Genomic DNA, 23,183 nt, shown 5'->3' with positions numbered 1-23,183 from the left:
TGAAGAGACTTAATGGATATTTCAGTTTACGAATACAGCAATAGTACTCAAAGCAAGTTATTCCTTTCTGCCTCACTTGCACTGACAGTGAAAATGTATGGGGTGGAATGTTTCAAGCATTTCTCCCATTCTGTCTTTCAAGGCATTTAGATAAGCCATTACTTGTGCTTACTAACCAGAGGTTTCTGGCAGTTTTGTACAATTTCAGTGCTCCCAATCATGACATGCTTATTAGCTTTCAAAGTGTTACTGTGGAAGGAAATAATGTGGAAACTAGGAACTCGAAGAACTGGTTAACAAAATACTTTTGTATTTCTGTGTCATCCAGTCATGTGATCACAGAAATTACTATTAGCTAGATAGGTGATCTGCTGGAATGTACACATTTCTTCATGAATGAATGCTTAAGGAACATTCAATTAGATCACATAGGTGACAAATACATAGGGAGAACTGGCCAGAGACAGCGACCAGTCTTGTAGTTGATTAAGAGAACTGTTAACCACATTTCCTTGTTAAGCACAATAAAGTGGTTATTATTTAGGAGAGGCAAGAAGCAGACATTTTTTCCCCCAGAGGTAATTGATTTTTAAAGCCAAACTGATCAAAGACTTGAATAAGATATAAATCTTCAAAGCATTTTTTTTCTTTCATGATTAAACCAGGGAATGGCTGGCATCCTAACTAATGAAGTGCTGATGCTCTGTGAGATGCACCAGTGCTGTAGATGAGTTCCTGACTAATGCAGTACTGTCCTCCTGTTCTCTGGAAGTCCTCTGTGTCACCTAAAAATATGTCCCTGAGGACTGTATGACCCTCAGGAACACATTTTTGGGTGAGTCAGGGGGCTTCCAGGGAAGGGAACGTCACAGAAATTCAACCCCACCCCGTACGAGTGTCAGTGCTATGTTAGAGTTGTAGTAAAAGAGAATTTCTCCTAAAAACATTAGGAGCACAACAGCACAAGGAATATGTCACTATCTTGTTACAGACATGTCCTAGGGAAAGAAGGCTTCATTTTTGTGAAGTAGACATTACAATACTTTTCATAAGCAATGTATAGGCAGGCCAATCCTATGGTTCTGCAACACCAAGCAGAGTGACAGTGTACATCGTAACATAGCCTTCTGCGCAAAGAGCAACCTTGTGCTCACGGAGAAGCAGGGATAACAATATAACCATTGTCGGAAGGGAAGAGTTTGACTAACCCCAGTTATAACAGAGTCAGTGTGAACAGTAAAAGTAGAGGCCATTAAAGAGTAGCTTGAAACAGTTGTTTAAGATCGAAACACAAGCAAGCTTTATTGGGGAAGTTACATTCTTATATAGAAAGCCTGTGTCTTCGTAGTATAGAGTAGGAAGGGAGAAAGAGAGAGAGAGAGAGAGAGAGAGAGAGAGAGAAGCCCCATGTTTAATGGAGTTCTTAGCCAGAGCACAGAGCAAGAGTAAGTCTGGGAGCAAGAAAGGCAGAGTGATAGGCCCTGAGGAACCATAGAACAGCTTTCTATGATAGGTCTAGAAATCATAGAAAGCCAGTTCAGACAGAGAGAGACAAGATGGAAATGAATAGGAAGACTCTTCCTCAATAAAAGCCACGTAATGGCACAGCAGGGAAGTAACTTGCCTAGGGAGCAAGAGGTTGCTGGTTCAAATCTCCGCTGGTATGTTTCCCAGACTATGGGAAACACGTATATCGGGCAGCAGTGTATAGGAAGATACTAAAAGGCATCATCTTATACTGCACAGGAGATGTCAATGGTAGACCCCTCCTGTATTCTACCAAAGAAAACCACATGGCTCTGTGGTCGCCAGGAGTCAATACCAACTCGACGGCACAACTTTACCTTTACCTTCCTCACTAACACTATTACTAATACCCCTAGAAGTCACTTGGATAGAAAGTGCTAAGAGTCGATGCTGCTGGAGTTTCATCTCCAATAACAATGACTGTAGAAACAAAAGGCAATATAGCAACCCTGGCTCACATACCCTGGCTCTCAGGAAGCTGCTTGTCTGAGAGATAGGCATGCTCACTACTTTTGAGCCCTTTACAAGCATGGCTTGCAAAGGCGGGAAGACTCTTTACATCCAGGGAGCCTGATGGTGTGGAGAGACTCCTATACATTCACAATTATACATAACAGGACTCTTGCCAGATTTTAAGATGAATGCATGGAGGTCGGGCACATGCCATCTTGCTCCTTCTCCACACACTATATAAGATCTTAAAGCAGGGCTGCTCAACTTTGGCTCTCCTGCAGATGTTGGCCTACAACTCCCATAATCCCTGACTATTGGCCACTGTGGCTAGGGATTATGGGAGTTGTAGTCCAAAAACAGCTGAAGGCCCAAAATTGAGCAGCCCTGTCTTAAAGGAATTAGTTCTTTGGATTAAAACATGGAGTTTGGGAGCAGAGACAGCAGCCACCATCCTGATTCCATTTCCCTGCGGAGGCTAACTCAATGTCTGCACAAAGCGTGTGAACAGTTTTTGCATCTTGTACTTATTTAACTTCTGTTTCTGAAAACCTGAAAATTCAGGTTTCGATGTGGACATGGAGGTTGGAGTCAACAGCATGCTTTTGCCCTCTCACTTCATGAGCTTATTTCAGCATGCGTCATCAGGGCTCTAGTTGTAGGAGTGAGGGGTGAATTGAAGAACTTTCAGGCATCTCTAAATAACAACTGGTATCATTGGTATAATGATAAATGCCAAAAGCTCAGTGGCTCACATACAGAGCAGTGAGCTGCTTGTCTAAGCAACAGGTGAGTTTGCTCCTTCAAAGACCCTTTAAACCCCACCAGTGAAGCTTGCAAAGGTAGAGAGGCTCCATGGCTACTTGGTGGGGGTTGTAATTTTTACCCTCAGTTAAATAGCAGAGTTTAGTTGTTGCAGCTATTTAGAGAAGACCCATGGAGATTCTTGTAGAACTAAATACTAAGTATTTATTGATGAAGTATACTTTGGATAGGAAAGACCTAATCATAATCTATAGAACTACATAATGAATAGGTAGGGGGGAGAGAGAGATGTTTCCATCTGCTCTCTAAGAGGAATGGAAGGGATTTTGACTCTCACAGGAAATACCTGAAGAGTCCAATCAGGGGTCATAGAGTAGAAACAGGTAGAACAGCTAGGGAAACCCTTACTCACTATCTCTACTCCCAATGCTCCTAGTGGTCATTAGGATAGTTGGTGGAAAAGGTCGTTGCGCTGGAACTCTATATCCAACACTGCTAAGCAGTGTATCCTCACACTGCTCTCCCTTTGGGAATAATGGGAATATTAGTGGGAGTGCAATGGCACACTCCATAGTAGACACAGTGCTTCCCCCACCTTTGTAAAACATGCCAGCAGGGTTTAAAGTACTACAGAAGCAGCAAGCACGCCTGTTACTTAGACAGGCGGCTTGCTGTACAGTGTGTGAGCCAATGACAGGCATGCCCAGAGCATCCCTGTCAACCTCACAATTCCCCATCAGTTATGAGGTCAATTATGAGGCTGATGATGTTCCCATATTAGCCATGCAGAGAAGGCAGAAATCAAAGCACAGTGATGGCTGAATGACAGAGAGAGAGAGAGAGAGAGAGAGAGAGAGAGAGAGAGAGAGAGAGAGAGAGAGAGAGAGAGAAGAAATAACTCATGGTGCAAAAAGGGGAGGGATGAAGGAGAGTGAAGACCCTCCTCCTCTGTTCCTAATTGGATGGCAATGTGCTGAACCTCCCTTCAGTCTGACTGACAGGTTTCAGAAAATTAGCACTGAGTACTTTAATTGAAATTAATGGGATAAGTAAATGTGTCCCATTAATTTCAATAAGACTACTTATGAATAACTTAGTGTGGATATGAGCAAGTGACTGTAGTAGCCTTTCCCCTCTAACTGTAACACTTAAATTTGTGTTTTTATGTATAGATGTGTATACACACTCACAAATTAAAATGTTATCATTATAAGACAGGGTACTCCAGTCACTTGAATAATTTAATCATCCAGATTAAGTGACACATAAGCAGTCTTATTGAAATTAATGGGACACATTTACTTGTTCTATTAATTTCAATGGGTGTACTCATGAGTAACTTAGTCTGGATATAAGCCAGCCAGTGACTAGAGTACCCTGTCTCATAACTGTAGCATTTATACAAACACACTATGAGGTACTTGAGCAAAAGCTTTATGACAGGGGAAAAAGTTGGAAACCCCTGAGTTAAGAGACTGACAATGAATGCCACCACTTAGGCAACTTACACTGGGCTTGTTCACACAACCAAAGGGGGGGGTGGGGATGGAGGGAAGGGAGGATCCTACCCCCCTTCTTCCAAAGCCTGTTCATGGCCCCTGCAAAGTAAGCATCATCATGCTCCACCAGGCAACCACACCACCCATAACATCACCCAGGACAAGAGGATTGGGGGGGCAGGGGATGTGGGGGCCAAGGACTTTGGCCCTGAAGCCCAGGGGTAAGCACGCCTCTATCTATAGATGAGATCAGGAAGGGGGGGGAAACCAAGCTGGGTCCTCCAGTATCCCACAATGCACCACATGAGCAGCAGACAGGCAGCCCTCAGTACAGGAACAGTGCTCTTCTCCATGGCCTCACAAGCCTCAAAACTTTATGGTAAACATGGCTGCCAGCCACCCAGGAGCAGTTTAAAAGCACCAGTGGCAGCACAGATGACCAGAAGAAGAGGTAGGGCAGCTTTGGTTTCCCTCCTTCCTCACTTTTAGCCTGGTTGGCACATCTGGGCTACCCAGGCTCAGAGCTGCTGGGCTGGGAGGACTCGTGATACCCAGACGATCAGCGATTCATGGGTTAACCCTCTCCTACCCAGGGATCTCTGGTCATTAGAACAACCTTACTATATTTTGCAAGTGTCCTCTCATGTTATCACAAAAGTCTACAGTTCCTCCTAAACTTTACCATATTCTTGCTCCCTTCATCTCCACTTTTTGTCATCCATCTGCTGTCCATCTTTATTTAAGGCTGAAATAGTACTAGTGTGAATGAGAGAAAGAGAGCAGGGAAACTATATCTCTGTAACAGAAAATGAACTAATGATTTCAAATTCAAATGTGCTACAGATAGGATAAAGACTCCTCTTTACAACACTACATCAAATCTTAAATAACTGAGAAATTGTCTAATCAATGTGGATAAAAAAAACTTTTTAAAAGAATGCAATGAGCACTGCAGACTGCACATAATGAAAGAATGAGCAAGGTAGGGCTATGAATGCAATAACAGTCATTATAATTTTTCACTATTGAGCAGAGATTTCCTAAAGGAACTATTTAGAGGTATAATATATACTATACATTTTTAATCACTCCTTCCTGTCTTGAGAATTCAGAATATGAACTTAAAGAGAAGTTTCGAGCAGTCTGGCTGTACTCTTTAGGCCCCACACTCAAACCTTTTCTTCATCGACATCCATGTGAGAGGGAATAAGCATAGCTAAAAATGGCATCAACCTGCTCAGTCTCCAGCATTTCACCTGGTAAGAGTTAGTGAAGTGATCCTTCCTCCGCAAAATCTATAAAATGGAAGCTCTGTTTGTCCCATGTCTCTCAGATGACTGAAAATGATCTCAAGTGCATTTTTTGTTAGTCTCTTGAATAGATATTGTTTTATTTTCACAGCAGCAGATCAATTCTAACCAACTTCAGCAGCACTTTTGACTATCCCTTTTTGTGAAATTAAAAATAGCAAAATTAGAGTGACATTTTCTATCTCTTCAAAGCCCTTAACATGACAGCTAATTTTTTTTAAAATCAAGTCCCAGTCAAGAGTCCAGATATCTCAGACAATTATTCTGATGCAGAGGACACTTCAGTGTAGATGGATCAGCAAGATTTTGCCTCAGAGATCACCATATAGGCTCCAAAGTAATCTGAGATCCAGTGTGAGAAACCTGATCCTTCAGGCCACCCAGAGGAAGAAGATTTATTTTTCACACTTATATGCCACCTTTCTCCTATCATGGTACTCAAGGCGACATACATGGTGTTCTTAGGTGGTCTCCCATCCAGGTGCTGATCAGACTTAGCTTAATTTCGGAATAGTGGCTTTATCACATGCCCCCAGGCCATGGCCTGTGCCATCCAGGATTCACCTGATTGCGCCGGACTTGGACACCTGGTAGGCCTGGTTTGCTATTTAGGACAACTGCTCAGCTAAACTCAGACCTTTATTGAAGCAGCTTGAACTGTCCCTGGTGGGCTTTGCACTGGAAATGCCCACAGTCACGGCCTGACTAATCCAGTTTAAGCTATCTAGAACCAGCTGTTGGAGTTGGACCACAACAGTTGCTCCTCTGCAGGCCTTGTTCAGCACCTTGCTAACTCACAGCTTTGTTAGACAATTGGTAAATATTTAAGAGTAATAAGGGCATGTTCAGTGATAGTCAGGCTTGAGGGAGGACTAGGCCTCAATTAGAGTAACTACTTGGAAGGTGGGCCTCTCCAAATAAGGAAGAAAGCCCTGGAGAATCAAATGCATGTGCCCAATCCAGAGGGAGGTGTGGGGTTTACTGGACAACAGCCTATAGAGAAATAGGGAAGGGGTGTGTTAGAGTTCAGATCTTCCCTGGAGGCCTTGGAGTGAAGTCTGATCAGCAACTACTGTAAAGAAAGGGGAGACTAACAGCCTTGGGCTGTGAATCAACTGGAAATTCCTTACCTGGAAGCAAGTAGGAAGGATAGGGACCAGTTTAGCTAGATGCACCATGCAATTTATTTTCATTTAAGTGCTTGGATCTGACTGTGTGGTTCCTGTAGTTATTGGGGAAGGGTTTTACTTGAATGGAAAAAGAGATTGTTGATGCCTCTATAGTTTTCCTTATCATTAATAAATCCTTATTAAAAAGTGTCACTCCTTATTGGGTGCTGCCCTAGTCCCATGCTTCTGAAAGCTTAAGTATGCTCAAGCCTTTCTTGTAGGGAAGGTTTTGCCACTTTACTCTCCCAGAATATTGTAATGACCTGCTTTGGTCGACCGCCCAGCAGCTGCAAAAACCACTCTTTTCGGAGGGGAAAGGAGAGCCAGAAAGGAGAGACAGGAAGTCAGACATAGCCAGAGGACGGATGACCGGAGAGTCACAAACATTGCCAGAGGTCTAAACCGGGAAGTCCACAGGATCAGGGGTACACACGAAATAGAGTCAAGGTTGCTCATGGTAGGGCTGGTCACTATGGACATTGTTACCAGCACAGACCCGGCTTCTAGGCTGTTCTAAATAGGCTGAGAGCCCCACCCCTCACTGCACCTGGGTCTTATCAAGGAGATATGGCCGGGCCAGAGCTGGGACACCTGTTCCTTCTGACCAGCCTCTCTGACCTACGGTGTTCCTCCCTCTGAGCCTGTACTCTGGTCTGGGGCAGGCACCTTGCCTTCAGCAGCCTCGGAGGCTTCATCAGGAGGAGGGAGGGAAGGAGGCAGAGGGGCCTGCAAGCCTGTCAGCTCTGGCTCTGTTGAGCTGGCTGGAGATTCAGCCTGCTCCCCCTGCTCTGGGTCTTCATCTAAAGAATCCTCCTCCACGGCCCCCATGGGAGTCATCACAAATATTCCCTTGGAAGGGTGAATCTGCTCTTATGAAAAAGTAGATGGTGGCAGCCTACCCGGGACTCCTCACAGCTAGAGGAGGGATTTTGTATTCCCTCCCTGCTTTAATTATTACAAGGACTAAATGGCATTGGTGGATAACATGGAGCTGTATGTATCCCCTCACTTATTTATGGCTGACTATAGAGTTTTTTCATTGGAAGCTGCCTTATCCTGAGTCGGACCATAGAAATCCTAATTTGTTTTTGGAATAAGAAGGAGAGGCAAGCAGAGGCAACCAGGGGCGTATCTAGGGTGGTGCAGGCAGGGCATGTGCCCCGGGCACTACTTGAAGGGGGAGCACCATTTTTTAAATTTTTTTTTTTAAAAAATGGCCACCAAAAACAAAATGGCCACCGTGCATGCTCAAATGGCCTCTGTGAGTCCCTAGGCCATGCCAGGCCTCACAGAGGCCATTTGAGCATGTGTGGAGGCCATTTTGTTTTCAGCCATTTTTTAAAAAAATATTTTTAAAAATGGCCACTGCACATGCTCGAATGGTCCCTGCGAGGCCCTAGAGGCCAGAGGGGGGAGGGGAACCTTTCAGACCCCCTCATGGCCTTTAGGAAGCCCCTCAAAGGGGCTACAGGTGAATTGTTCTTTTAAAAAATTAATATAATATAAGTCACTGTACACATATTCAGATTGGCACTATGTACAGAGAATCAGGGCTTGTGAATACTGAGCTGAAGTTTATGAGCTAGGATTGTATTCATTTGCTCTTACTTTGCTTCTTGTGATAAGTGAGTTAAATATGATGTCTTAATAATATGGCTATTAATGGTGAGTTTGTCTTTGAATCAGTGTGAAATCCTTAGTTTTAAGGCCCACTGGGAGTTTCTTGCTCTCTTTCTCTCATTTTAACTGTCTGAAATACTAGAATATATTCCAAGCAGTGACACAGTTTACTCTGCATATCCTTTAATTATTTTCAGAGTATCTGGGAAAAGTCAAATTCTCCATTTATTTTTAAAACTTATGTAATAGTGATGCTACAATGCATAGTAGAGAATTAGATAGGCACTTCTGTTTAGTTTTCCAAGTATACCTCCACACAGTATTTGGGTATTTCATGAGCTTCAGCATACTGAAATTTGTAGTTTTCCAGCATTTTTTGGTCTGGCTACGTCCACTGCCATATAGTTTTTGAAATATTAAAAGATTAACAAGCTTGACTTGTATTTTTCAGCTGATATTATGGTAAAGTTATCTGAAAGATGGGTGTCAGATGTTTGGACAGGGGGCGCAATTTCAGTGCTTGCCCTAGGCGCTATTGTCCCTAGATACGCCTCTGGAGGCAACCCTTTCAGAAACAAGGGAAAAGGAATAAATCCAAACCTTTCTCTTTTTTTGTGCCCATTTCCATTATATTAAAGAATAGTTTTTCATATTTTGAAATCAATAATTGCAGAATAGCCTAAGGCCATCATTTACGAATCTAGACTGTATTGCCATAATGAGTCCATACAAGAATTTTTATTGCAATGTGATCTGGGGGCTTTTATTATTATGTGTCAACCTGCCATGCTGTCACCCTCCACTCCATATACACAACCCCATTAGAAGCCTTGAGAACAATCTGTAGAGGATAGAGGCATAGCAAGGTTGGGAGCAGTCCTGGTGCAGGTTTTAAGGATGCCAGATCCTTCTTCTTTGCCACCTCCCACAATCCTGACAGCCTTCACTGCCACTGCACTAGTATGGCCTGATGATGTCACCATCTTATTTGTTGAATGAATGAATGAATGAATTTATTTATTTACGGTCTTTGACCAAATAGTACAATACATTTACATGAAAAACTAAAACACACTTTCAGCAAATATAAAACATTAAAATATAAAATATGTGTTATTTCTCTTTGTAAACCACCCTGAGCCATTTTTTGAAGGACAGAAATCAAATTTGATAGAAATCAAATAATAATAATTATTATTATAGGCAAGGTAACATTATAAGGATTGCACCAGTGAATTGGTTCGGCTGCAGCAAAGGCGGCTTGGTTGGGCAGTGACAGTGGCTAAGACTGCCTGGATTGCAGGCAGCAGAGCATCCACTGCAGGTGAAAGCATGTGGGGGAGGTGGATGACAGCCCCCAGGCTGTGGCAAGGCAGCAGCTGCCCCAGTGCTGCTGCCTCCCCTGTCACCTTTGTCCCTATGTAGATGGCTAGATGCAGTATAAATTAACATTTACATGTTGAGAACAATTTGTCTCAAAATTCTACAAGGTGAATTTTGTAATGCAAACTTAAGGTTTCCAATTTTTAAAAAAGAGTTTTGAATTCCTTTCCAGTTTGTAAAAAAGATTTCAACCTCTGGGGTATAGGTGTGTGTGTGTGTGTGTGTGTGTGTGTGCACACACATGCATGTTCAGATTCTGTTGATAACACATTATCTTCATCTCTGAAGAATGTTTAACTAGGGTTGTACCAAATCTTATTTGAATTCTCAGGGATAAAAGTAGGGATGTGCATGAATTGATTTTTTAAAATTTGATTTGTGCCCTATTCAAATCACCCCTGATTTGTTTTGTGCCCAAATCTGTCCCCCTGAATCACCCCAGATTCAATTTGGATTTGATTTGATTCAGATTTGGATTTGGATTGATTCGGACCATTTATAAAGGTTCTAGGGGCACCATATTTGGGTGGTTGGTAGGTCCCTATGGGTGCCATCTACCACCCAAACTTCAAGGCAGTGGGGCACTTGGTTGATTTTAAATGGTTTTTTAAACGTTTTTACTGATTTTGTATATTTTTGCCCCATCATAACCCTAACATGGATTCCCAGCTTTAATTAAAAAAAAAAAAAAAAGCTATGCTTTAGCCCTTGTAGAAGTGGTTATGGAGCAAAATGTACAGTCATTATTTTTCAAGTGTTTGAATTCTTTGGTTTCTAATAACTTTTCCTCATAATGATTCCCTATGAGGATTCATTGTACACCTTCTTTTCACCTGTTCATTTTGACTGCCATTGAATAGTGCCAACTGTCAACTGCGATGTGCCAACTACATACATCCCCATCTGCAAGGCAATGGGGTAATCAGTTTATTTTTTAGGAATATTGAAGTGTTTAGATTCTTTGGTGCCTAATAACTTTTCCTCATAATGAATCCCTATGAGGATTCATTATACAACTTCATCTGTTCATTTTGACTGTCATTGGACAGTGCCAAGTGTTAACTGCCATGTATCAACTACACACACACACACACACACCCACACACACACATTGGAGTGTACTCAATTTATTTTTTAGGAATTTTTAAAGTGATTAGATTCTTTGGTGTCTTCATTACACACCTTCATTTATTCTGTTCATTTTGACCCCACTGCTTTGCGGGTGGGGAATTAGTGACATCCCATGTGCCAACTATCCTGCAACCCACAAGCCACTCAATTTATATTTTAGGAATGTTGAGGTGTTTAGACTCTTTAGTGTGTAATGAATCCTCATAGGGATTCATTATCCTCATAGGGATTCATTATGAGGAAAGGTGATTAGATACCAAAGAGTCTAGACTCTTGAAAAAATTCCTGGAACATAAACTGAGCAGGTGGGAGGGGGTGTATTTGGCACATCACAGTTGACAGTTGGCACTAACCAAAGACAGCTGCACTACAGAGGTTTCACATTCAGTGCAGTGTGGCCCGAGAGAGTGAGTACTTGATAGTTTCCCTTGGTAATAAGGACAGTTATTTCTCCCACCCCTGCAAACACTTCCATCCTCTTTTCAGTTTCTGCCGACTTGAAAAATCACCATAGGTTGGTGCAGCAATATTCCTGAAGTTTAGCCCCCATTTTAGCTCAGTTCCATCTAAATATTAAAAACTTCCATATGTGAAAAACTATCTTGACAACCCTTCAGCTGGAAGAGTGGCAGAAAGGAGTGGGGGTATTCATATGTTATATTGTATCCATGTACAGGTGTGCACGAGGACAACATGGGGCCTGGACCTCTAAAACATGTGGACTACAGATGTATACACACTGAATGCAATATGTGAATGTGGCTACTCTCAATCCACACATTTTCTCCATACCTCTACTGATACAATTTAGTATCGGGGGAAAATAACATTCACGTTATATTAATGTGCACTTCTTTAATCTTAATGATTGCATAGTGACGTGATTTACGATGATAATGGAATGGCATTATTAAAACAATAATCAGGACTGCCAAAGACAATCATACAGTGTCCATGCTTGTACGTGGCTTTGGGGAGTAAAATGACGGGGGAAATACTGCTCTGTAATGCTTGATATCGGACATCATCACCACATACTGTAATTCAAGCCTTTTTAAATGCTGTATAATAAACTTAGTTGTCGATGAGTTAGCAAACCAAATTATAATAATACTAAGCAATTACACAGCACTCTTCATTTTCAAAGCAGTCTACAAAATTAATTAGTTAATCAAGTACATTTTTAAATGGTACTATACCAATTTTCCTCATTCTTTATGCTGAGTGCTTCTGCTCCTGTGGCCATATTAACTTAATGCATTACATTCATTTTCTAACTAACATTTAGGCTGAAACTAATTTTAATGATTGACTATTAAAGTTTAGCATGCAGTAATGGTGCTCAGCCTTGCAGTCTGAAGATCTTTCACCTTCATGTGGTAGCACTGAAGCACCTGCAGAGGCTCCAGTGCCTAGACACAGAGATGCCACCTAGCCGTCTTCCTTCCTGACATGCTACCTTGGCAGTACAGGGAGAAGTTGCTGTTGGCACACTTTCAAATGTAGTCCTCCTCTACACACTTTTGTGCTGGCATACTCCCATGTGGGACTGTAATATGACTGGCTTTGAATCCCCACTAAGTGGTGGCTGGTTCAGAAGAGACTGGGAGACAAGCTGTCTCCCTTCTCTGGATCCCTCAGTTGCAGAGCAGACATCTACCAGTACAAACTGCTTGCTCAGGAGGGACCGAGTTATATTTAGGCCTCATTTGTTCTACAGTTAAGAGATGTTTCCAAACAGTACCTAGACAACCTGAGTCCCACTAGCTTGCACTGCTACATAACATATCTGAAACAAAGCCATTCAATCAGAAATCCTGCCACGTGCCAGTTCATTATTTTTAAATAGCCACAGGAGAGCCAGGTCCTTCTGTCAATCAAAGAAGCATGGTAGGTTTGCCGTTGGTGTCAGCTTGACTTAAGTTGTTTAGATACTCTGTGGTCACCTGGATCGAAAGCCGAAAGCATTCTTTTCACATCTGATTTCCTGTTTGGAAGTTGATAGCTCAACCTCCTCAGTCAGCAACTAGTTTTGCTAGAGATGTGTGTTGAAAAGGGAGGGGTGAACTGCTCAGCTGTTAAGTCCCATTGCCACAAACAGGACTCAGCCACACCCTCTTTTTCCTCTGGGCTTGGCAACTGAGGGATGCATAACCTCAATCAGGATACCAGATGTGACTCAAGGGGCTGGGAACCAGTTGTTGATCCCTGACTCTATTTCCACAGACTATATTGTCTATAATGGTTAAAAGCAGTTATTTAAACAACAAACACTACAAATGTACACTGTGTTAGGTGACACATTTCAAATCACAGTTTAATTCACCAGTTCCTGTCAATAAACATATTTGTGTTTACTAGTACACTAATTATTTCCTCCCAACAGCATCCAATTTTAAATAAAATGCTTGCTTTTCGGAAACCTTTTAGATTTAAAGCAGAATTGCTACCTTGCTGACTTCCATCTCTCTGTATTTCATTAGTGCCGTTCACGTTATATTCAATGCACATACAGTTTGAGTATGTGTATGTGTATGTGTGATTCATATGTTACATTCAGTGTACTACATACAGTAGTATGCTTCCTATACTACATACAGTAGTATGCCTCCTATCTGTACCCTGCATTTGAGGGGCCTGAAACCAGGTTCAATTTTTCAATGAATGATTGTACGGTCATTCACACAAAAGCATGAACATATGTACAGACACTAGTATGCATTTATAACATAATATCTCAATGCAGCTAGTGGCCGACATGATGTTCAGCATTCCAGTGGTAGCTGTTGCGATCTCATAAGGCAGCCCTGACACTCTCAAGAATGTTCAGTTGTACAAACAGCACTACCACTGTTATTTGCATTTGCTACAATGAGAATATTTGTGGTAGTGCTGTTTGTGCAAGTGCTTGTTCTCAACAGCATCGGAGCTGCCTTACAAGTCCACAGCACCCCTGATGTGAACCACACTGCCACTGGGAGCTGTGTATCATGTCGGCCAGAGTCTCTTGTAGATTATTTATTATTTTTGGTTGCTCGTTTATCTCCCATTCCTAGGGACATGGATTGTTCTGCCTGCCAGCAATTTTTCATTTGTGCTTCTGACACTTTTATTATCACTTTGGTTGTTGTTCTTTAGATCCCAGGGGCACCTTGGCCTAGAAATTTCCAAAAGGCATCTGAAAAGAAAATAAGTCAAGATGAATATTTTCAAGAGCAATATCGGAATAACAGTAAGCATAGTTAATTTTAGTTTATTGGGATTTGAATAATACAAGGGGTTCCCTAACATTGCTATAGATTTGCCTTTTAGGAAGCCTACCTAACCTAACATAATGTGCCCACAGTTGTGCAAGAGTGCTCTCGTAAAATGTTGGGAATTGCACAAACACAGATGAACTATGGTTCAGCCATTATCCCTGTATTCATACAACTTCCAACACATGCATAAGAGTGATCTTGTACTCTTGCACAACTGTGCGCATGCACAATTGTGTGCATGCTGTGGTAGGAGCATACAACAGTTCCCACAGTGCCCAAAATATCCACAGGACACTGAGCAGTATGTAAGGCACTGGGGCAATTTTCACGATCACCCTGGGCAGGCAGGGAGGGTGCTAGGGGAAGGCCGTTTTCCACTTTCCTTCCCTTCAGATGACCAAGTAGGTCGGCTTTGATGCACCTCCTGTGTGTCCACACAGACAGCCCTGCTCTGTGCAGCTCCGTGAAGGGATCTGGGCAGGGCAGAGGGATCTGGAGATGGAATTTGTTGTTCCAGCCTCCAGACATCCCTCAATGCAACGTGGTGCACACACTTTTGATTGTGGATTTTCCCCCTCCGACAGGCACTCTGTGCACCCATCTCTGTGATTCTTTGGGCTGCATGCAGCCCAAGGAATCACATGATTAGGAACATAGGAACATAGGAAACTGACATATACTGAGTCAGACCATTGGTCTATCTAGCTCAGTATTGTCTTCACAGACTGGATTCCCGGTAGCCAGGTTTATTAAGGGGGTTCGACAGGAGAGGGGCAGAGGAATCTGTGAGGATTCTGCCGCTTCTCATGACCAGCTTAATCCTGCTTGGGGCAGCCCAAGCAGGGTTAGGCTGCTTGTGAGAAAAGCCTCATTTTCTTTAGTTTCAATGCCATTATTTTTCCTAAACAATTTTTAACTAAACAGTTCAGTTATTTAAATTTTTAATGCACTCTGTTCTTTATTCTTTCACAGCAAGAATTTCAACACGTTTCCAAAACTGATGTAAAAACCAAATCATGAAAAATCAAGAACATTAACATAATCCTCTGCTAGATTAATTGCAGATAATGAAAAGCTCTTGCATAGCTTCTCGAAGACTGTTTGGGCTTTCACAAATCTCTCAAGGGAAAGGAGTTCCATAACTAAGAATGCTTTTGAGCATTGTGTTTTCATTCAAATTTGGATTCCATCTCTTGGTTCTATTATTTATTATTTATAAAGCGCCATTAGTGTAACATGTTCTTCTGTCCTCTAGGTAGGCAAACATATAGCTTATGGGATCTGCTTTATTTTGTCCTAGAACTCAAGATCCACCAACTGGAGCCAGATACAAAATAGCTGGGGAGGAGGGGTGGGTGGAACCAGAAACAGCTAAGGGGATGACAGCTAAGTGGATGGAGCCAAATTCCTTCTGCATCCTATGAGCCATATATTAGGCTAGCCTGTATATACAAGTATACTTCTACAACAATAACAGTTTCATCTGATGAGGCGGGATTCTGATATAAATCTCTAAAACTGGCCAGCAGAGCAGCACAAAGACCTGATCAAATTAATACTCACATTTTACAGATGAGAACTATTGGGGCTGAGTGATAAACACTTAGCACAAGAGTTTAAAAAAAAAATCTGCAATTTTAGTGGCTATTGGGAATCAGAAACCCCTGTCAATTTACTGCAAATTACCCAGAGGTGCATTCATTTGCAGCTGTACAGTCCCAGACCCTCCTTAATGTGTCTAAGATCCTTTATCAACACCATTATGTTACATGGCTTACAAGACAAAGCATCCCCTATAAACTAAAGTAAGAAAAGTAGAGAAGAATAGCATATATTGACATAAAACTACTTTTGCCAGTTATTTCTAGTAACAAACAAGAAGTTAAATTTGGTCATATGTTGCAGAGGCAGTAAGAGTGGATATTGCAGCTGAATAAAGCATTTGTTTGAAAGACCGTGCTGGGCTTTCAGTTGTAGGAAATTCAATGGATAGTAAATTATTCATATTACTACCAGAATAAATATCATTGTACACAGACAACAACAACAACGTCAATAATTGTGGTTTATTACCCCATCTGTCTTATTGCCGTACAGTTCTCTTTCTAGCCAGGAAAAAAAATACAGAAACAAATTTCTGATGTAAGCAGGAGTAAGTTGGCACAGCTGTAAACTTGTATGTGAGTTCACATGTGATCTACAGTCAGTCTAAAGTGCTTCTGCTTATATAACATGTAGGCATGAATTGAGGGAATGGGATTACTAGCAACACTGAAGAAGATCCTGTTGCATTTTACACCCTACAATGGGTAAGCAACCTTGGCACTTCAGCTGTTGCTGAATTGCACCTCCCATAATCCCCAGGCATAATAAATGGTGGCTGGGGATGATGGGAGTTGAGGTTCAATAGTAGCTGGAATACCAAGGTTGCCTACTTCTGCCCTGCAACGTTCAAACAATTTTCTCACCGGCACAGATTCACTTACTCTGCACAGAGCTCATAATGCTCCTTGCAGGTTCCTGCTGCAGTAATATGGTTTGTTATTTTAAAAAATAGATGCTTCAGTGTTTAGATTTCAAGAGTTGCAGCATGATTGCTTTCCTGGGGCTCATTGAGCTTTGTAGAGAAGGTCAGTCTTTCACTGGAATAAATCTTTGAGTTGCAAAGTACATTTTCAGGCACTACAGCCCACTAAATAAACAATTTAATTAAAGGCAGGGGAAACCCTTTAGTTCATAGGGATAGCTATGGGTATGGTTGCTCCATGTGAATTCAAAAAAGTGAGGAAATTCAATGGCCCATGATGTTCATACCATGAGGGCATGAGACCTGACATCCATTCTGGAATATTGTACTGCCCTACTAATGGAGCAGTGGAGAATGACTTGACTAGCAAGCCAGAGTTTGCCGGTTCAAATCCCTGCTGGTATGTTTCCCGGACGATGGGAAACATCTATATCAGGAAGCAGTGATATAGGAAGATGCTAAAAGGCATCATCTCATACTGTGCAGGAGATGGCAATGGTAAACCCCTCCTGTATTCTACCAAAGAAAACCACAGGGCTCTGTGGTCATCAGGAGTCCACACCGACTCGATGGCACACTTTACCTTTACCTTTACCAAATCATAAAAGGTTTCCTTTTACTAATTGTGTTGATTGTAACTGTTGCCCACTGAGGTAGCAGCATTCACCATATGCTCAGAGGCACATGTCACCAAATCTTTCTGAAACAGTGCTGTAATACTAAGCCCCAGCTTTTGCTATTGCCCCCAGTCTATGCAGGTAATGGATCAGAGCATGGACCTAGACAAATTGTGCTTCCATGGCTATGACTTTGTAAGCTAGTACAAAATCTCAGACAGCAGGTCTCCTGCCCCCTGTGTCGTGACGTTAGAGTAATACACAGTAGTATTACAACCTTAGCCAAAAGAGATTGCCCTGCCATGACCCAAATGTGAAGCCTTTTTCAGGAATTTGTTCAGTGGAGAAGGAATGCTCATGGATGACTCTATCACAGTAGCAGATTCCACCCTCAAAATGAGCATATAGTGGAATGTCTGTCAGAAGCTTCGATATGCTTCTTTCTGCCATCATGGATGTTCATTCTACACAAAGGGCCAGTTCAAATTACACTGTGACCAGTCCCCTTAAGCACATGGGGAAGAGATGTGGGTGCAAGCATCTCCTCCCACCCAGCTCATTTCAACCACCTCGGAACATACAGTTTTAATACTACACTTAAATAGTATTAAAATCATGCATTGAGGGGCAACTCTCAGGGTTGTTGTGAGGAGAAACATAACTATGTACCCCACTCTGGGCTCCTTAGAGGAAGAGTGGAATATAAATGTAAAAACAAACAAACAAACAAACTTGGATAAAACACTTTCACACAATTACATGATGGCACGTCAGGCACTAGGTGGGTGCCAATGCTTGCCCCTCCCTCACACATTTAAAAGAGCAAGTCAGAATATGGTCCTTACATTGTCATCAGTCTGGATGGAAGAAAGAGAAAAGTGAGACTGCAGCACCTGTTGAACTTCTGCCAGCTCATGCTAGAATAGGTGGATTTTTGGAGAAACGCTGGCTGACATACTGCACGAAGCTGCACATCTGAGTGGGCTGTGAGCATGCTGCCTCTGTGCCAGCCAAAAGCTCATCCATGCACCTTCCTAAGGTGACGGTTGTTCTGTGCCTCCAAAGCTGCGCATCTCACAGCTGCCACCAACCCTCACTGGGAATGTTGGAGACTGGTTGCAGCTGAAGTGATACACAGCTTCAGAGGCACAGAGCAGCCTTTGGATGCCCCATGCAGGGCTCTTGACTGGCCCAGAAGCAGTAAGCCCACATCCCTCTTGGATGCACAGCTTGCTGTGTAGTATGTCGGCCAGTATACCTTACACAGATGCATCAGACAAATTCCTTAGGTTCACCCCTAGCAAGTGATTGGGGAAGCTTCACTCTTGCATTTCTGCCTGGACACAGTCCTCCCCAGCCTAATGTTGAGCCAAAAGGCTATGACAAGGAGTGGGCACCTAATTTGTAGGGATGTGCACAAACTGGTTCAGCAGTCCTTTTATGGACCACCAAACCAGTTCGGAGGTCCGGCATTCAGATTGGTATAGAGGTGGGGGTGCTTACCTTTAAGGAGCAAATGCAGCACTGTCCATCTTTTCTCACAAATGGGGCCAGTGGCCCTGTTTGTGAGCTAAACTATGCCCCCACCTCTGACATCAGTTTCAGGGGGTGTGGCTGGTTCGCAAGGTGCACCCCCTGAAATGCGGCGGCCCAGGTTCTTTGAACCTGTTTGTACAATAGTGTCTCCAACCCTGAACTTTACCCATATACAGTTTGTCATATGCTAAAAATTGAACAGTTCTGCTAAGCTACTGAACAACTCTTGAACAGAACATGCAGGGAAATGTTCATTAGCAAATTTGATCTTTAGAGAGAATGCAGCATACACGAAGAGGCTGAACTTGAGCTATTAAAGTTAATAAAACTTTGCTGCAGCAAAGAGGGATTTGGCAAAATGCTGGAAGAATAAAAGAAGTTCTAGAAGTTAAAGCTCAATGCACTGGTGATGCTTTGATATAAAAAATGCTGACAAAAGATAATCTATACTAGGCTAAACACAAATTACTTTTGGGACTAGGTTTCAAAATAGTTATTTGAATATAAAAGCAGAAGAAAAATGATCAAACTTCAAAGAAACGGGAGAAAACAGAGTGTAACCAGCAGAACGGGCTTTTAATTTAACTTGCACCTTTCAACCTAAGTTGATCTCCAGTCATGCAAAACTATTTCTCTGTTGGTTTCTCCCAAATGGTTGGACCACTGAAAACTGTCTGGATGATGGTCCTATTCCCACTGTGGGTTCAGTGATGACACAGAAATATATTAAAAAGCTCTTTGTCTTTCAACTCAGTAAGGCAGATAGCATACACTTTTGGAATAGGGTACATTATAATCCCTACCAAAGACACCTCCAGAGTGGGGTTGAGAGGGGCAAGAGCCCTCACACAAGTAGTTTCCCTCCACCTGCCCCGCATTTCTGTTTCAGAAATCTGATGTGTGGAACAGAGCTCACCCACCCAGAATTGTACTTTGCCCTTTCTGTGCCCCCCCCCCCTCAATTGTTTTCTGGTGCCACAACTGATCCTTACAGTACAGATATGGAGAGTGAGTAGTATTCCAAAATTTGGTCATTTTTATGGGGCTGCTTCCCTGTAAAATTCTAAGGGTCACCTCTTATGGAACTATGTACCATAAACAATTTACGGATCCATGTAGCTTCCTCCCTACAACCAAATGGACAGAAAATATACATTACTAGAGAGATGTGTGAGAAGCCGCTGAGGCACCAAACAATTGCTCAAGGTTACATGTAAACTGGACTGTACAGGCCAAACCAGACACAAGTCCTGCTCCTCCAGAGAGACTGCAGTAACAGCTTACTATGTTGGCAGGCAGGGGTGCATTAGCCTCTTTGCCGCCCATAGGGAAACAAGCTTTTGCCACTGTGGGGAGGGGGGCATGAAGGGAAATCCCCCCCTTTGCCTCTAAATAAAGCCAATGCCAGCGGCGGGATGGGATGCAGTGTCGGTGGATAGCTGCAGGGAGGGGGGGCAAAGATGGAAGTGCCCCATTTTTTTAAACCTTTTAAAGCACCAGGAGTGGTGGTGGCCTGTCTCCGGCCCCCCACCAGTGGCCCCTTCAGTAACATCCCACACACGGGGGCATGACTCAGGCTCCAAAGCCAAGCGAGCTCTCCCCCTGTCTTTTCAGGCAGTCTTTGCTGCCTCACCGTGTTTATTTCCCTTTCTCTCCCCCGCTGAAGGGAGATAAAGGGAAATAAACGCTGACAGGCAGCAAATGCTGCCTGAAATGAGGGGGGGGGGGGGAATCCACACCTTTGCCACATGCAAAGGGGGCATGGCCCAGGCTCCAGAGAGCCCAAGCAAGCTCTCCCCCTCTCATTTCAGGCAGCGCTAGCTGCCTGACAGCTTTCATTTCCCTTTCTCTCCAATAAATGCTGTCAGGCAGCAAATGCTGCCTGAAGAGACAGGGAGAGCTTGCTCGGATTCAGAGCCTGAGATGTGCCCCCGTACGTGGGATGTTACTGGAGGGGCTGCCAGCAGGGCTGGAGACAGACTACTGCCGCTCCTGGCACTTTAAAAGGTTTTTAAAAGGGGGCAATCTTCCCTCCTCACCCCCCTCCCTGCAGCCAGTCACCTAAACCACACCCCATTCTGCCACCTGCAGAGGTGATATTTAGAAGCAAAAGCAGGGATTTCCCTCATGCCTCCTCCTACCCGGAGCTACCGCTGCCCCCAGGGAGGCACGGCAAAATTTGAGGAGTGGCAAAATTGGCCGCTCCTCAAATTTTGCTGACATACGCAGATAGCAATAGCAATAGCAATAGCACTTACATTTATATACCGCTCTATAGCTGGAAGCTCTCTAAGCGGTTTACAATGATTTAGCATATTGCCCCCCAACATTCTGGGTACTCATTTTACCAACCTTGGAAGGATGGAAGGCTGAGTCCATCCTCGGAAGGATGGAAGGCTGAGGATGGAAGGCTGATGCCTCCTCTGCCTCTGTCTTAATCCACCCTGTTGGCAGGTGAGAATCTTAATTTTCCATATAGGTGGCAGCATCATGCTCCTTTAGCTGGCAGATGACCTCAATGTGTAATGGCGATTGGCGATCATACAGAAGAAGGCGCTCCTTAAGGTGTGTGTGTGTGTGTGTGTGTGTGTGTGTGTGTGTGTGTGTGTGTCCGTCCTTAAAATCAGTTAAAACCAGTTAAAATGAACCTGACTCAAAACTGAGGGTTCATCAGGAGGCTGATGATGGGAATTGGAGCCATGGTTGAGTCCCGGAACCATGGCACTGACTATTCAGGTGTACAAGGGGCCAACTTAAGGTGAGTTTGCCTCAGGTTTCTCATGACACCTAACACGACCATATTATAACCTGCTTCATGCTGCAGCTAACTCACCTTAGTAATAAAAGGTTTCCTTTTTGACTAAACTAACAGCTCAATGAATTCATCTTTTTTCTGCTATTCTTAAGAGACATTAAAATCTTGGACTACTTCCCTTTGATCACTTAGACTCCATCCCAGACTTCCTAGGAGATTAAAACTTTTCTGTCTGCAATATATTATAAAGAAGTTTTTTTTTAAAGTCTGCTGTACATTAATATGTGTTTGAGTTTATAATGGACTATTATTTTTAGCCCATTCCTTTAACATGGTAAAATGGATTTAAGGCAATATAGCATGACTGAAGTTAATTCAATTAATTGGCATAATTCATACCACTGCTGTTTAATTATGTTGTGAATCCAGGGGCAATCCCAGGAAATTACAGGCCGGTTAGCTTAACGTCTGTTCCAGGCAAATTGATTGAAAACATTCTCAATGAGAGCCAGCATAGCATAGTGGTTAGAGTGTTGGACTAGGACCAGCAGGACCCAGGTTCAAATCCCCATTCAACCATGAAACTCACTGGGTGACTCAGAGCCAGTCATGTATCTCTCAGCCTAACCTACCTCACAGGGTTGTTGTGAGGATAAACATAACCACATACACTGCTCTGAGCTCCTCAGAGGAAGAGCGGGATATAAATTAAATAAATAAATAAATAGGATAAAATTGTAAAGTACATAGAAGAACAGGCCCTGCAGGGAGAGAACCAGCATGGCTTCTGCAAAGGTAAATCTTGCCTCACAAACCTTTTGGAGTTCTTTGAGAGTGTCAACAAGTGTGTGGACCAAGGTGATCCAGTTGACATAGTATGCCTGGACTTCCAAAAAGCTTTTGACAATGTTCCTCATAAAAGACTCCTGAGGAAACATAGTAGTCATGGGATAAGGGGACGAGTACATGTGTAGTTTGCTAACTGGTTGAAGGACAGGAAACAGAGGGTAAGTATAAATGGAGAGGTTTCGCAATGGAGAGAAGTAAGAAATGGGATCCCCCAGAGATCTGTACTGGGACCAATGCTTTTTAATTTATTCATAAATGATCTAGAAGTTGGGGTAAGCAGAGAGGTGGCCAGATTTGCAGATGATACCAAACTCTTTCAGGAAGTGAAATCCAAAACAGATTGTAAGGAATTCCAAAAGGATCTCTCCAAACTGGGTGAGTGGGCAACAAAATGGGAAATGCGATTCACTGTTGGCAGGTGTAAAGTGGGACAAAAAAACCCAAATTCAAGTATATGCTGATGGGATCTGAGCTGTCGGTGACTGACCAGGAGAGGGATCTTGGGGTCGTGGTGGACAGCGCATTGAAAGTGTACACTCAATGTGTGTCCGCTGTGAAAAAGGCCAATTCCATGCTAGGGATCATTAGGGTGGGGATTGAAAATAAAACTGCTAATATTATAATGCCCTTATAGAAAACTATGGTGTGGCCACACCTGTAGTACTGCATACAATTCTGGTCACCACATCTAAAAAAGGACATTGTAGATGCTGCTTCCAGTGGCATCTGATGGACCACTGTGTAAAACAGGATGCTGGACTAGATGGCCCTTGGGCCTGATCTAG

General features: G+C 42.9%; 2 long non-coding RNA genes across 2 annotated transcripts in view; one reads left to right on the top strand and one right to left on the bottom strand.

The window, feature by feature from the left end:
• LOC128325002 (uncharacterized) overlaps nucleotides 1-16,039 on the top strand; it is a 32,445-nt gene extending 16,406 nt beyond the window's left edge. The window contains exons 3-4 of the long non-coding RNA XR_008307219.1: nucleotides 13,993-14,086; nucleotides 15,087-16,039. This is a non-coding gene — a long non-coding RNA (uncharacterized LOC128325002). The remainder of the gene's footprint in view (nucleotides 1-13,992; nucleotides 14,087-15,086) is intronic.
• The window catches only part of LOC128325001 (uncharacterized), a 36,809-nt gene that overhangs the window by 3,870 nt on the left and 9,756 nt on the right, over nucleotides 1-23,183 (bottom strand). The window lies entirely within an intron of this gene.

The sequence above is a fragment of the Hemicordylus capensis genome, chromosome 4 (genome assembly GCF_027244095.1).
Source record: "Hemicordylus capensis ecotype Gifberg chromosome 4, rHemCap1.1.pri, whole genome shotgun sequence".
Classification (NCBI taxonomy): Eukaryota; Metazoa; Chordata; class Lepidosauria; order Squamata; family Cordylidae; genus Hemicordylus; species Hemicordylus capensis.
The sequence above is the reverse complement of the archived record's forward strand: the minus strand, read 5'-3'. Positions and strand labels throughout refer to the sequence as shown.